The following is a 15023-nucleotide window of genomic DNA, read 5'->3' on the forward strand; positions in this document are numbered from 1 at the left end:
TCACAACGTCTTGAGGATTCTCAGTCGAATCTGTGCAGAGCTCAGAAATAGAGAGAGAGAGAGAGAGAAAACTGGCCAGAGGGAGACTAGATAGGGACACAAAAAGTGTTAATAGCAGCAAACTTGTTATTGTAACACAACTTTGTTATGGAGCCTTCTTCAATCGAGTGGCATGGATCCACTGTGGAAAAAAGATCAGTTAAAACAGCAGTAAAAGTAATGGCGACTATGTCTGCAGGCCCATTATATTGTTTTCCCAATTGTCCAAATCATTACTTTAAAAAGTCACACCAGCACCTGTCTCCCACGTGAAAGGGGTGTGTGGTGGAGATAATATTGTATTATTGACCTTGGTACAAATTTTATGCAACTTATCTATAAGGGCTGCAGAATACTCATCCATATGCATTTTCAAATCAGAGGTACCCGGAGCCGGAGTTCCCTTCTTCCAGGGGAGAATAATTTCTTGGTGTCACACGAATTTCAGCCAGAATGAATTATGGATTACAGAAGCAAACCTGTGTCCTGCATGACCTTAATTAATTTGTCTTTCAGTGTTCGATTAGTACGTTCTACGATACCAGAGGATTTAGGAATGTGAAAACACCAGTTTAGTTTAGAGATACTTACAAAGGTTTTGTGTGACTTTTGAGGTGAAAGGGGTACCTTTGTCGGAATCTATGGCATTTGAAACCCCATAACTATAACAATTATTATTGATTTCTTATTATTTTATTGTTATTTTATTGTTTGTTTTTCTTTTTTACTGTCCAGTGTTCTTAGGTACCTTGAAAGGCACTTATAAATAAAATGTATCATTGTTATTATTATAACTACCGTAGGTATCAAAACGAGTAACTACCTTTGTGTTCTCTCGAGAACAGGGAAAAACTTCTACCCATTTAGAGAATTTGTCCACAATCAAGATGACAAAAATCAAATGAAAAAGAAAAAAAGCGTATGTCTCATGCAGAATATCAGGCTGATATTGATTGAACACACAGAATAACCACAGAGTGATAAAATTATAAAACAAGAACTGTCTGAGGGTTTAGAACAAGAACCATCAACAAAGATCCCTAGAGAGCCCTATTACTGATGAATTAATTTAATGGGTCTGTAAATTTTGCAACACCTGTTTAACCTGATGTGACGAGTGCAAGATCAATGGGTGAGACAAAAACCAATTTTTCCGCATCTAAAACCATTAAAGCACATGCGGAGACAGCCCCCAGACACACAGGTAAGCCTTGAGCAACAATGTCTAATGTTTTGGATAAAAACGCACAATGATGCATTTTCCCCCCCTCATGTTCCCCAGAGGCCGTGCCCCGGTGTCCACAGGCATAGAGGTGGAAGGGCTTGAAGTGAGCAGGTAACCCAGGGGCGGAACAAAGGGTGCTTCTGAGGGAGTGATAAGCGACCACCATAGCGTCAGTCCAGGTCAAAGGATGTTGCAGTGGAGGAGGTTTTGTGTCTAGAATGACAGCCTTGAGAAAGTTCAAAACTTCAAAAGTTCAAATACTTAAGTGTCCATACAATATTGCAGCTTGGTTCTGGAAACCTTAAAGCCCTTATGCGCCAGATGTTGGAGCAGGCGCAAGTGTCAGTGTCTTGGCAGATTTCTGGTGACTCAGCAGATACCAGAACACACAGACCATAGAGTCCCGAGGGAGGGAGAAGGTCACAGAGCACGTTATGAATTACAGCTGAAAAAAAACCCAGCAGGAGAGTCAAATGAAACCTTGAGTCCAAACGCTATCTCCTCATGTGCGTGGAAAAAGGCAGAACAGAGATCATTAATTTTCATTAATGGAAAAACAGCAATGATGAGCAGGAACCTGTGACATTACAGAAGAAACAATCAATTCATTAATCTTACGTAAATCTTGTGTAAAGTGTCTCACCACGCCTTGCTCGAGAAGAGACTGTAGGATGACATGGATCCAGAGAGAGAGGTACTGCTTATTATAAACAGGATGCACATGAATAGTTTCATGTCAATTTAAGTTCCAGGTTGCAGTGCAACAAAATGCGGAAAGGTTCAAGGACAATGAATACTTATACAAGCCAATGTATCATAATCATGATAATTTATGAAGTTTTTCCTCCTCCTCAAGCGAGTAGGACGCTTCTTTGCTTTGCTCCTGCTTTCTTAATCTTTATTTCTATACTTTACTTTCTCATTGACTTTCCACTACTTTATTCTTTTTTTTATTTTTTATCTTTATAAGCTTTTAATTTAATTTCCACTTTTTTTTTTAAATGCCAGGAAGCAAAAAATCCTGCAGAAAATGCATGGAATTAGAACAGAGGATTTCTATTCTGGAATCAAAGATTAATGCTCTGCCAAAGACGGACGAATTAAAAGCGATATCTCAGGAAAGGAGTACTGAAACAGTGGCTGAGAATGCAGAGATTGCGCTCCGACAGACTGAGGACATTGCAGACCAAGTGGAAGAATTCATAACTCAACCTGTAAGTACTGAAAACTGGCAAATGATGGGTGCTAAGCCAAAAAACAAAAACAGAAGAGTAATTACTTCAACACCAGCTCGTTCTACAAATTACAATAGGATCTACAATCCTATGGAAAATCCACAGCCTATAAGGCTTCAGAACAAATTTGAATGCCTCAGGGATGTGGAAGAGGATTTGTCAAGCGGACAAACACATAGTAAAAAGAGATCACACCAAGATCGAAGAGCTGTGAGAAGAGGCAAAAAGCAGCTCGTAACACCACCTGATCCCACAACCCTTGTTCTTGGTGATTCCACTGTAAGACAATTAAAAGGTTATGAGATGATTATTTGTTGTCTCCCAAATGCATCCATCTCTGACACCAAAGACAGCATTTTGAAACTCATGTCCGAGCATAAAACTATAAAACATATCGTTGTGGATGTGGGAGCAAACGATGTTTTCAGAGAACAGCTGTTTGTCCAAGATAATTTCAGAAAACTTTTTTCTGAGCTCTATAAGACTGGAATTCAATCTTTTATCAGTGGCCCACTCCCAGCGAGAGGAAGTTTTGCTTTTTCTCGACTCTTCAGTCTTAACACCTGGCTTGGAAAAACTTGTTCTTCATTTGGTATGAATTTCATAGACAATTTTAACCTTTTTTGGAATCGCAAAGAATTTTACAAGCCAAATAGCACTGAACTCAGCTGGATTGGAGCCAAAGTCTTAGCAGACCACTACAAACTTGCAATCTTTTCTCAGCCAGCACCGAGGAAAACAGTTGATAAGATGTCGCAGACTGACATAGTTACAAAGCCTAAACAATCATCTTTGCAAGTCGTCATCAAGGACACACAAACATCTGACATGCAGGCCTCCCAACATTCAAGGACAGACGACTCCACTTCTCCTCGGATGGATTTCCCAAATAGCATGAAAAAACTGCTCCCAATGGCTACACTTTCCTTTTCCAGCCCAAATCTGTCACGACAAGCAGTGTATCCAGTACATCAAAATTGTGTTCGTCCAGGACTTTCAGCTGGCTACAAATCTTTTTCACCATCCAAAAGATACATGTCATCTCCAGTCCTTTCACCCTCAAACCAAATGGAACATTTAGAAAGTCTTGTTTGATGTAGTCTGGGTCCCTGCAAATGGATGTAATGTTGAAAAAAAGTTGGGACCCGATGTTGACACTATTCCTGTGTTGATAAGAAACAGAAAATATAGAGCACATTTAACCCTGGGGGTGAACCAATCTAATCTCCTTCCTGTTTTAAAACAGCATCAAAGTGCACAACCAAATATTGCTTCTAGAATTTCTGTAAAGTTAGCTCTTCTGAACATTAGATCACTTTTAAACAAGTCATTTTTAATTAATGATCTTATTTGTAAACACAATCTTGATTTTTTGCTTCTAACTGAAACCTGGCTGGATCAAGCAAATAGTGCTACCACCCTTATCGAAGCAGCTCCCCCAAATTTTAATTTTTTGAATGTTACCCGACAAGGGAAAGGTGGAGGGATCGCAAATATATTCAAAGTCTCTTTTCAATGTAAACAATCCTCACTTGGTGATTTTACGTCCTTTGAACACTTATGTGCACTTGTTACATGCTCTCCTAACATATTATTATTAACTATTTATAGGCCTCCGAGACATTCAGCCAAAGTCTTTCTTGAAGAGTTTGGTGAACTGTTATCAGTCATTTGCTTAGAGTTTGATTGTCTGATTATATCTGGGGATTTTAACTTGCATGTAGATAATACTGATAACATTTATGCCAAAGAACTATTTGCAATTATTGATAACTTTAACCTGGTACAACATGTACAGGGACCGACCCACTCTCGTGGTCATACTCTTGACCTCGTCATCACAAAGGTTCTTACTGTTTCTTATACTGTTGTTGACCTGGCATTATCTGATCATTTCTGTGTTTTCTTTGAAGTTTCTATGTCTCCTCACATTCAGAATAGCTCAACGACTATAGGTAGGAGAGTCATAAACGACAACACGTGTTCTTTTTGAGCAAGCCCTCTTACAGAACTCAACCAAAATGTCAGACTCTGTAGATGATTTACTGGAATTTTTTAATTTAAATATGACGCAAATTATGGATGATATTGCTCCATTCAAAATAAAAAGAGTCAATGATAAGCAGAAAGCACCATGGAAGCAGTACCCGGCTGTTAAACTGCTAAAGAGAGAATGTAGAAAGACTGAAAGAAAATGGCGCAAATCTAAACTTCACATCCATTATCAAATCCATAAAGAGATGCTTTGTAATTATAATTATGAAATTCATAAAGCAAGACAGTCTTTCTTCTCCAACATCATCAGCAGGAATATGAACAATGCCCGTGTGCTATTTTCAACAGTAGAGAAGCTAACTAATGCCCCACCACAATTAGCACCTGAACTTCTATCAGTTAATAAATGCAATGAGTTTGCATCTTTTTTCAAAGGTAAAATTGATAAAATAAGGCAGAATATTTCTCATAATATATCTCAGTTGCAAAAAATTGAAAAACTGCAATCACCAATGACACAGATAGATAACTTTAACACAATGTCAGAATTTTGTTTAATTGATTATGAGACTCTTGAAAAAACTGTACAAAATCTCAGTTCTTCAACATCTGAATTGGACATTCTGCCCACCAACTTTTTTAAGTCTGTTCTTCATCTTATAATTACAGATGTGCTTCAAATTATAAATACATCCTTGGAGACTGCCGTTGTTCCTGTGTCCCTAAAAAAAGCTGTTGTAAAGCCCCTTCTTAAAAAAAATAATCTGGATCCTTCAGTGTTAAATAACTACAGGCCAATATCAAATCTACCATTCATCGGGAAAATCCTGGAAAAAATTGTCTTCAATCAATTAACTGCCTTCTTGATATCAAACAGCCGTTTTGATAATTTTCAGTCAGGATTTCGTGCCAATCATAGCACTGAAACAGCGTTGATTAAAGTTATAAATGACATACGTCTTAATACTGATGCAGGCAAAACATCGGTCCTGGTATTACTGGACCTCAATGCAGCTTTTGATACTGTTGATCACAACATACTGCTATATCGACTTGAACACTGGGTGGGATTGACTGGTAAAGTTATCAATTGGTTAAAATCATACTTAAAAGATAGAAGCTTCTTTGTTACCCTGGGAAATTGTTCCTCAACGTCAATGCCCTTGACCTGTGGTGTCCCCCAGGGGTCGATTCTTGGACCATTACTTTTCAACCTTTATATGCTCCCACTTGGGCAAATTATCAATAAAAATTCAATTTTGTATCACTGCTATGCAGATGATACCCAAATTTATTTTGCTCTATCACCAAATGACTATGCCCCCCTTGAATGTCTCTACCAGTGCATCGATCAAATCAATAGCTGGATGTCACAAAATTTTCTTCAGCTGAATACAGATAAAACAGAAGTAATTCTATTTGGAAAAAAAAGATGAAAGACTCAGGATTACCACTATTCTTGACACAAAAGGGATTAAAACTAAAGAAATGGTTAAAAATCTTGGTGTTTTCATTGACAGCGAGCTAAACTTTGACAGTCACATGAAAGCAATCACTAAAAGGGCATTTTATCACCTAAGAAACATTTCCAAACTAAGAGGACTTATGTCAAAAAATTATCTGGAAAAACTAATACATGCCTTCATCTCTAGTAGGGTTGATTACTGCAATGGCCTTTCACAGGCCTGCCAAAAAAGACCATCAAACGACTTCAGCTGGTTCAAAATGCAGCGGCGAGGGTTCTCACACGAACAAAAAGAACAGAGCACATTACCCCAATTCTAAGTTCCATTCACTGGCTTCCAGTAAGCTACAGAATTGACTTTAAAGCATTGCTGCTGGTGTACAAATCTCTAAATGGTACAGGGCCCAATTACCTCTCTGATATGTTGCAGCGGCCTAACCCAATCAGATCTACCAGATCGCAACAGAAAAATTTACTATTAAAACCAGTTGTTAAAACAAAGTGTGGTGAAGCAGCTTTTAGCTACTATGCAGTACATCTATGGAACCAACTGCCAGAGGACATTAAAAATGCTCCTGCTGTTGGCAGCTTCAAATCGAGATTAAAGACCAAGCTGTTTTCAGATGCTTTCTGTTAAATAATTAATATTTTTACATTTTTTATAATCTTTACTTTCTCTGCATGTTTTAAATTTACTTTAATTTTATTCTATTTTATTCCGCTGGTTTCATTTTCTTTTTCTCCTTTTTTCTTTTTGGCATTTTATTTTATTTCTACTGTTGTTTAATTCTTATTATTTTCTTTTAATTCTTTTAATTAATTGTTTTAGATTTAAAATACAATTATTTTATGTAATTTTATTTCTCTATTGTTTACTGTTTTTGTTTTTGCTTCTGTAAAGCACATTGAACTGCCATTGTGTATGAAATGTGCTATATAAATAAACTTGCCTTGCCTTAATGGTTAAACAAAGATAAACCCAAGTCTCCGATTTATAAACAAAAAGTTATTCAAGTAAAAGTTTGTTAACTGTTTCTTAATTATGGTTAACTAAATACATTAAAAGCCTATCCATTCCATATCCTCTGTGGTTTTTAAAGGCAAAAGTATGGAGGTTTAAAACTCAGCAAACAGCCAATCAGAGCATTTCATATCAATAGTTCGAAATTAGGAGGAACATGTTTAAGCTTAGCCTCATAAGTAGCAATAAGTTTAAAGAAAGATAAGGAGATAAAAAACAGGGCAAATTGAAATGACAAACAATTTCACTGAATGTAATTTGAATAAAATTGAATAGCTGATAAGCACTCTTTGTTGGATTCGATATGTGACAGAGTATTAATTAATTAATTAATTAATAAAAAAAGTATAAATTATTAAATTTATTATTGTGAGAAAGTGCCAAAAATAATGATTTTCTCTGCCCATTGCAGATTTCTGTGGCTGTCCTTGCCTGCTATTCTTGCATGAGTTGTTTATATTATAGCTATCTGTAACAGTCTGGGAGCCCTTATCTCAATGTTCACTGAGAAAAGAGACAAAGCATATTGCTACGGAACAATTATTCAAAATATTATTTATAATAATAGGACGACAATTATTCAAAAAATGTCAAAAATGAAGTAAAAAGCGGGTTAGCTCGCTGTTGAACTAATTTCATGCTTCCCAGACAAGACAAGTCCACATTTCGCTAAAACGCGTCAGAAACAGGAGTATATAGGATATTTAAAGGTTAGAATTACATATGATTAATAAAAATACCACTACACCAGCGGCGGCGAGAGCGCTGAATCCTAACCACTAGACCACCACACGATCAGTTTTAAAATGTTTTAGATCAACATTAAACATTAGGTTAAACATTAAACTTTTCGGCATTTCCATTCACACGTAGGGTAAATATATTTGATGCCTTTTATTATGCCTTTAAACAGGAAGTGGTATAATACTCAATATCTTAAAAATGATTCCTGATAAATATCTTCAAATCTGAAAGTGATATTTGATTTGGCTGAATTAATCAAACTCTAAGCCTTAAATATATTTCTTCTGTTTTTACCATGTCTGTTTAATTTAAGTGAATGTTTTAAAACGGTTTTTGTGTTGTATTTGCTTGTACAGTTATTTCATTATTTAAAGTCTGAATGCATAGAATTACTGCCCAAATCTGATGAGACGAGAGTTTTGCCCTAAAGAGCTGCTTTTTTCTTTTATCCAGTGCGCATGCCCAGTTCACAAGCATCATGGGAACTGGAGTTCTCATGTTATTAATAATTTTGAAAACTTCGTATCCATCATTTATAAGATCTAGACATGAAACTGCATTAATAGCTGCACTATTAATTATTAAAACGCATTAATAGTCTTGTAGAGTGCTCGCGGACCACTCGTGACTTTCCTGATAACCTTCCAGTTACAAGTTTCGGACTATCAACACACAATGAATATAAAATAAAATACAGATGATCTACTCACCAAACGCTGAAACTAATTGATTAAGAAGCAGATTTTTCCTCTGATGATGTTAAGGGAAGAGGATCTCTTCTCTTGGATTTCTAACAGTGATGCGATTCACAAACGATTCGGATCTTTTTCGGGACGAAACATAAATGACTCGATCGAGCGAATCGATACAGACGCATCAACGGCATTTGTTGAGTTCATGCACACGTAATGGTTTGAGGCATAGACGTCGCCAGACCCATTTTAGGGTAGCTCCAGCCACCCTATCTTATGGCAAAGCCACCCTATATTTTTTGCCCTTTTTAAAATTATTTATATTTTTATTTTTTTTCCCAAAAAAAACAAAGGCAGTAAAGCACTGAACATGAGCCATCAAGAACGCAAGTTAATCCGAACAACAATTTCTGCTTGCTTATTTATTGTTTAATGCAATATTATTAATATCGTTATGATTCCTCCTCATTGGCTCTGTGTCAAGCGTCACGTCGAGTGGTAGGCTAGTAGGACTTAAAAAACTACGCGGGCATTCTGCAGCAGGCGCGGTGCGGGCTTCCATTGAGTTGGGTTTGCAGAGAGTCAGAATTCTATGCTTTCATTTGCAGACACACACGGTGAGATTGTAATTTGATGTCAGTGGTTTGCATTTGCTTAACTTTACCTAGGCTATACTGAGTCTTCTGTAGAATGTTTACATGATGATTTGTGAAGCACTTGCCCTCTTCAGTTTGCGCAGGAATGCATGACACCTACCATTGTTTTTTTCACATTTTTGTAGTTTAGCTGGTGAAGTTGCTTCAGCAAGCAATTAAATGATGAAAGCAATTTTAAAATAGAATAGAAATGGTGGGAAGTGTGTCCCCAAGGTGTGATGCTCTTGAAATAATGAATTGATTGACAGCCTTAGTAGGTGCTCTGAAAAATGTTCGGCGCGCGCTGCGCGCGCACAATACCTTTTCTCCTCTGGGTGCTAAGCTACCCCTGTCTCTCAAACCTAGTGACGTCCCTGGTTTGAGGAAAGTTCATACTTTAATTTCATGCAGCATGAAAGTGTGATTATTGTTTACAATTTGAAAACAGGAATACAAATAAGGTTTCCGTAGTTTCTGAGTCAAGAATCAAGAGTGAATCAAGTAAATTGATTCACACGCATGCGAGTTTGTTCTAAAGATTCAGTGAAGCTTTCGTTGAGATTAAAATGCACAATATACAGAATGTCCGTATTTTATACGGATTTGATTCAATAAACATAGTATATGGGCATACAAATAAAGTTATACGGATTCAAAAAAAACCTTCAATATTTATTTAGAGCTATAATCAATTCCCACGATGATAAAAGAGCACATAACATTTACACTTTGTAGTTTTTTTGTCAAACACTGAAGCTTTGTATTCATTCTTAAAGTTTATTGAATAAAAAGTACCTGGGATATATCATTGTTAATTATCCTTCAAATTTTAGGTAAATCATTTTAATTTGCATCTTATAAGGATTTTATAAGGGAAATAAGGATTTTGGAAGTTGGTTATACAGGTTTGATTGACCAAAGGTTTAACATTTATGCACACCAGGAACACAGTTCTGACTGTTCATGTCCAGAGTACTGATTTGTTGTTTCATTATTTTGTGCATATCCAGTAATGCCTTATATAAATGCTATAACAATTAAAGATACATTACACAGCTCCTAGAGATTGCAAATACCTGGATAAGGATAAATCAAAACTGAGCCGGCCAAATTGTCTAGAATTTGTAGAATGCTAAACCACAGCAATTCATCCAATCCCGTGGGTTTTTTCTCGGGGTCCGGGTACCTTAATACAATAATACAATTAATATAATACAATTCCCCCCCCCCCCCCCCCCATGGTGGCTGCACGAAGGAATCAAAGATTAAAAGCGCGCTCTTCTCGTGACAGCTCTCCCGTGGAGTGTCTTCACGAGGCTCACCGTCCCGTAAACAAATTACGAGGTTTACCAGTCCAATCCCGTGGCTCTAGCAGCCCCGTCTCGTCCCGTAAACAAGAGTCTAAAAAGTCTAAAATCTAAAAAGTCTACGAGGTTCCCCAAAACGTCCCGTGCCTCTACACGAGGTTTACCAACCTGAATTATAATGGGTCTCTTTTTTTTTTTTTAATTGCTACCAACCAGGAGGCAACCAATCAATAACCAATCAAATTATAAATTAAAATTAAAATTATTTACTCACCTGGTTGGCAGTATCCCACTTCTGACACCAAATTGTTGGGGTTCACCCAGAAAGAGACCCCGATTCCTTCGTGGGCCACCCTCGGATCCGGGACGAATGATAGAACGATAGAAACAGACAGGGGAACCAGAGAGTTCACATGCCAGTTTATTCGCACAGTCACTTCGTCAAAGATGAAAGATTACAAACACCTTTTATAACAAATCATAATCTCTCCAAACGGCTATTGTGTCTGTCAAATGTGTGTGTGTCTGTATGTGACCTCAGAGAGGGGTGTGTGTGTGTGTCTATGGGAGGGTGTGAGTGAGTGACATCATTTTGATATCTGTGTCTATGTGCTAGGTCAGCAAATCACATCTTAATTCCATATGTATGTGTGTGTGAATGAAACCTTCAATCATAAGCAAAATAATATTTCAGCAATTCAGCAATTTCATTTACGTACGTCAAAGCGCGTGAGATGTTTTTACGACAATGTTTTAAACAAAGACTATGTTTGGTCTAACAAAGAAGTAGTGTTCTCCACTGGACGAAGGTCAGGCTACACAGGAACAGTTTAAAATCACTGCCATAGTATATGCAATAGTCCAAAATAATAAAGGATCTTAAAAAGCTCTAAAATATACTATAAGTAATATATACTATAATATATACTATAAAAATATAATATAAGAGTCTTAACTCTTTGTTCAGCAATAAGGCTACCATTACATCCAACATTAAAGTGTGTGTGTGGGTCGATCTGACACTAAAACAGACCTTGGTGGGTCCTTCAGACACTTCTCTGTTCAAAATACACATTTCATAAACAAAATGTTCCCAAACAATGCCCAGCCGAGACAGAAGGTCATTTTTAACTGAACCTTAAGTTAACTCTTAATTTTGTCACCATTTTAATAATAATACTTATAAGAATAATAAGAATAATACTTATATAACCCTAACCCCACCTGCAAGTTATGTGGTGAACCTGCGAGCCTGGAACATATCATGTGCTTGTGCAACACGGCACTACTGAGTGAAATAGTCACAGTCATTGAAATAGCCAGAAGGAAGGTCCACCACAGAACCAAGGGGCCCACCTTAATTAAGTTTATAAAAGAGGGGGCTAATCCAGTGACTAGTGTCACCAAAGGAACTGGGATCCTTCCAACAGCACAAGACTGGGAGTTGAAGGTGGATCTGAAAGAACAACTGAAGTTTCCTTTAGACATTGCCACAACAAGGTGAAGACCAGATGCGCTGCTGTTTTCAAGGTCAACAAAGCAGCTTATGGTGCTTGAACTGACTGTACCATGGGAAGAAAGCACTGAAGAGGTGCACGAGAGGAAGTGGGGTAAATACCAGCTGCTACTAGAAGAGTGCCAGCAGAAAGGATGGAAGATGTGGAACCTGCCGGTAGAAGTAGGGTGCAGAGGATTTGTTGGTCAAGCCTTGTGGAAAGCACTCAGCATCCTGGGCATCACAGGATCAACCCGCAGGAAAGCCGTATCTGACATCAGTAGACAGACTGAGTCAGCCTCTCACTGGTTCTGGGTTAAGAGAAAACAGTGATGGGAGAGCTCACAGTTCCAGGTTGAGTAAACTAACTCAGTTGGTCCACCTCTGGAGGATGTAGTGGGTAGCGCCAAAATGTCTGACAAAGTAGATACCCACCTGATGATGGAACTGACTGCAGTGCCTCACCACTGTTTGGCTCTTTTCTGATTATACACATTAATTTGAATTACTTTTTGTTCCTTTCAGATTAATTTGAATTAATTGTGATCCTAAGATATTTAATTGAATTACTTCCTAGGTTTCTAATATTTATTTGAATTTATGATTGCTGCTGGAACATAAATTTGAATTAATAGTCATTTTATTATTTCAATTTGAATAATTTCCAGATTAATGACACTAATTTAAACCACTTCCTGATTCTGTCACATTCATTTGAATTACTTCTTGGTCATTTGACATGGATTTGAATTACAGGACTTAAACAGAAAACTCTAGGGTTCAAACAGGACTTAAACAGAAAACCCTATGGTTCACACATTCCGAATCTAGGGCATTATTCAAGAAACCCACTGAAATGGGCTTCTTGAATAATGCCTGATCTAATACTAACATTTGGGTTAAACATAGAAAATATAGTCACACTTCCACAGTCTGAAGTTATCTCAGATCATTATCTCATCATATTCAAACTATGTCTGAGTAATAATATATGCACCTCACCACACCACTGTATTAAATGTACATTCACTTCAACTACTGCACAGAGCTTTATAAACGATCTCCCAGAGTTATCAACTTTGATTCGGTCACTGTCAGCCCCTGCAGAACTTGATCAGGCAACTGAATGCTTAGAGTCAACGTTCCACCATACTTTAGATAATGTAGCTCCTCTAAAAAGGAAAATGGTCAGAGACAAAAAAATTAGCACCTGGTATAATGATGGCACTCGCACATTAAAACAGACCACTCGAAAATTGGAACATAAATGGCGTCAAACAAAACTGGTAGTGTTCAAATTAGCATGGAAGGAGAGCTTCCTGAAGTATAGAAAAGCTCTTAGTGCTGCGAGATCAACATACTGTATCTCTCCTCCCTAATAGAAGACAACAAAAATAATCATAGATTCCAATTTAATACTGTAGCAAAATTAACCAGGAATAAGTCCACTATAGGCACATGCACACCTGCAGTATGTAATAGCAATGATTTCATTAATTTTTTTAATGACAAAATTGAGAATAACTGACAAAAAATTCAAACTACTAATTTAAGGTCAGACAATGAAAGTGACCTTGTAGTTAACCATATAACTCTATCAGATCATCAGTTAGAATGTTTTACTCCCCTTAGGGAAACTGAATTACTTTCATTAATCTCGGCATCAAAAGCCTCAACTTGCGTACTAGATCCCTTACCTACATGTCTATTCAAACAGATAATACCTGAAGTAATTGAGCCGCTTCTAAAAATAATAAATTCTTCTCTCACGATTGGCTATGTACCCAAATCCTTTAAACTAGCAGTTATCAAACCCCTGATTAAAAAACCTGACCTTGATCCCTGTCAGCTAAATAATTATTGGCCAATATCAAACCTCCCCTTTATCTCGAAGATCCTTGAAAAGCTGTGGCACAGCAGTTATGCTCATATTTACATAGGAATAACATCCATGAAATGTATCAGTCAGGATTTAGACCTAATCACAGCACAGAAACAGCTTTGGTTAAAGTAGTAAACGGCCTACTGTTGGCGTCTGATCAGGGCTGTGTCTAGCTGCTTGTGTTGCTTGACCTTAATGCAGCATTTGATACCATTGATCATTCCATTCTTCTGGATAGACTAGAAAATGTTGTGGGAGTTAAGGGAACGGCCCTCTCCTAGCTCAGCTCTTATTTAATTGATTGTTATCAGTATGTTGATATAAATGGTGATATTTCTAGATGTACTGAGGTAAAGTTTGGTATTCCACAAGGTTCTGTCTTGGGTCCACTGCTTTTTTCTTTATATTTGTTACCTCTGGTGATATTATTCGTAAACATTGTATTAGTTTCCGCTGTTATGCTGATGACACAGTTGTATGTTTCTGCAAAACCTGATGAGAAACACCAGCTTTATAGAATTGAGGAATGTGTTAAGGACATTAGACACTGGATGCTTATTAACTTCCTTCTGCAACCCGCTGGAAATGCACAATGGGCTCTGCACTCGGCCCTTGACTTTTACGGACTGTCCACTGAAGATGGTGTCTGAGGAAGACCAAATTCAGGTAAGGTCAATGCCTTTATATTTACTATTATACACACTCTATTCGTGCACTTTTAGAGCTAGACACACCTCGTTTTGTTTGTAGGAACCCTCTACTCACTTCCACAGAACTGTCATGTTGTTTTGAGCTTTGCAATGGTTTTAAAACTAGCATTTTGTATCGACAAAAAGACATGCCCCGCGCACTGCCATGTTAGCACTTTTCAGTTGAAATCACAAAAAACTAATTTTCTCAAAACCATTCCGATTGATGTGATTGTGATAGCAACTCAATGTATGCACTCCCAATAATGCGAGAATAGACCTAAAAAGCATTTCACTCCGGAGTTTTCCTTTAAAGTAGTAATTGACCTACTGTTGGCGTCTGATCAGGGCTGTGTCTCGCTGCTTGTGTTGCTTGACCTCAGTGCAGCATTTGATACCATTGACCATTCCATTCTTCTGGATAGATGAGAAAATGTTGTGGGAGTTAAGGGAACAGCCCTCTCCTGGCTCAGGTCTTATTTAACTGATCACTATCAGTATGTTGATATAAATGGTGATATTTCTAGACATACTGAGGTAAAGTTTGGTATTCCACAAGGTTCTGTCTTGGGTCCACTGATTTTTTCTTTATATATGTT

The 15023-nt window shown here is 37.4% G+C and overlaps 1 protein-coding gene and 1 long non-coding RNA gene across 2 annotated transcripts in view; both read right to left on the bottom strand.

Moving 5' to 3' along the window:
• Positions 1-15023, bottom strand: part of LOC132865856 (zinc finger protein 850-like) — a 1522149-nt gene that overhangs the window by 1441121 nt on the left and 66005 nt on the right. The gene's annotated exons all lie outside the window — the stretch shown is intronic.
• Positions 1014-8569, bottom strand: LOC132865927 (uncharacterized). The gene is made up of 3 exons (XR_009650521.1): positions 8435-8569; positions 1883-1961; positions 1014-1709 (listed from the first exon to the last, which is right to left on the bottom strand). It is a non-coding gene; the product is annotated as an uncharacterized LOC132865927 (long non-coding RNA).

The sequence above is a fragment of the Neoarius graeffei genome, chromosome 18 (assembly GCF_027579695.1).
Source record: "Neoarius graeffei isolate fNeoGra1 chromosome 18, fNeoGra1.pri, whole genome shotgun sequence".
In the NCBI taxonomy this organism is placed as follows: domain Eukaryota; kingdom Metazoa; phylum Chordata; class Actinopteri; order Siluriformes; family Ariidae; genus Neoarius; species Neoarius graeffei.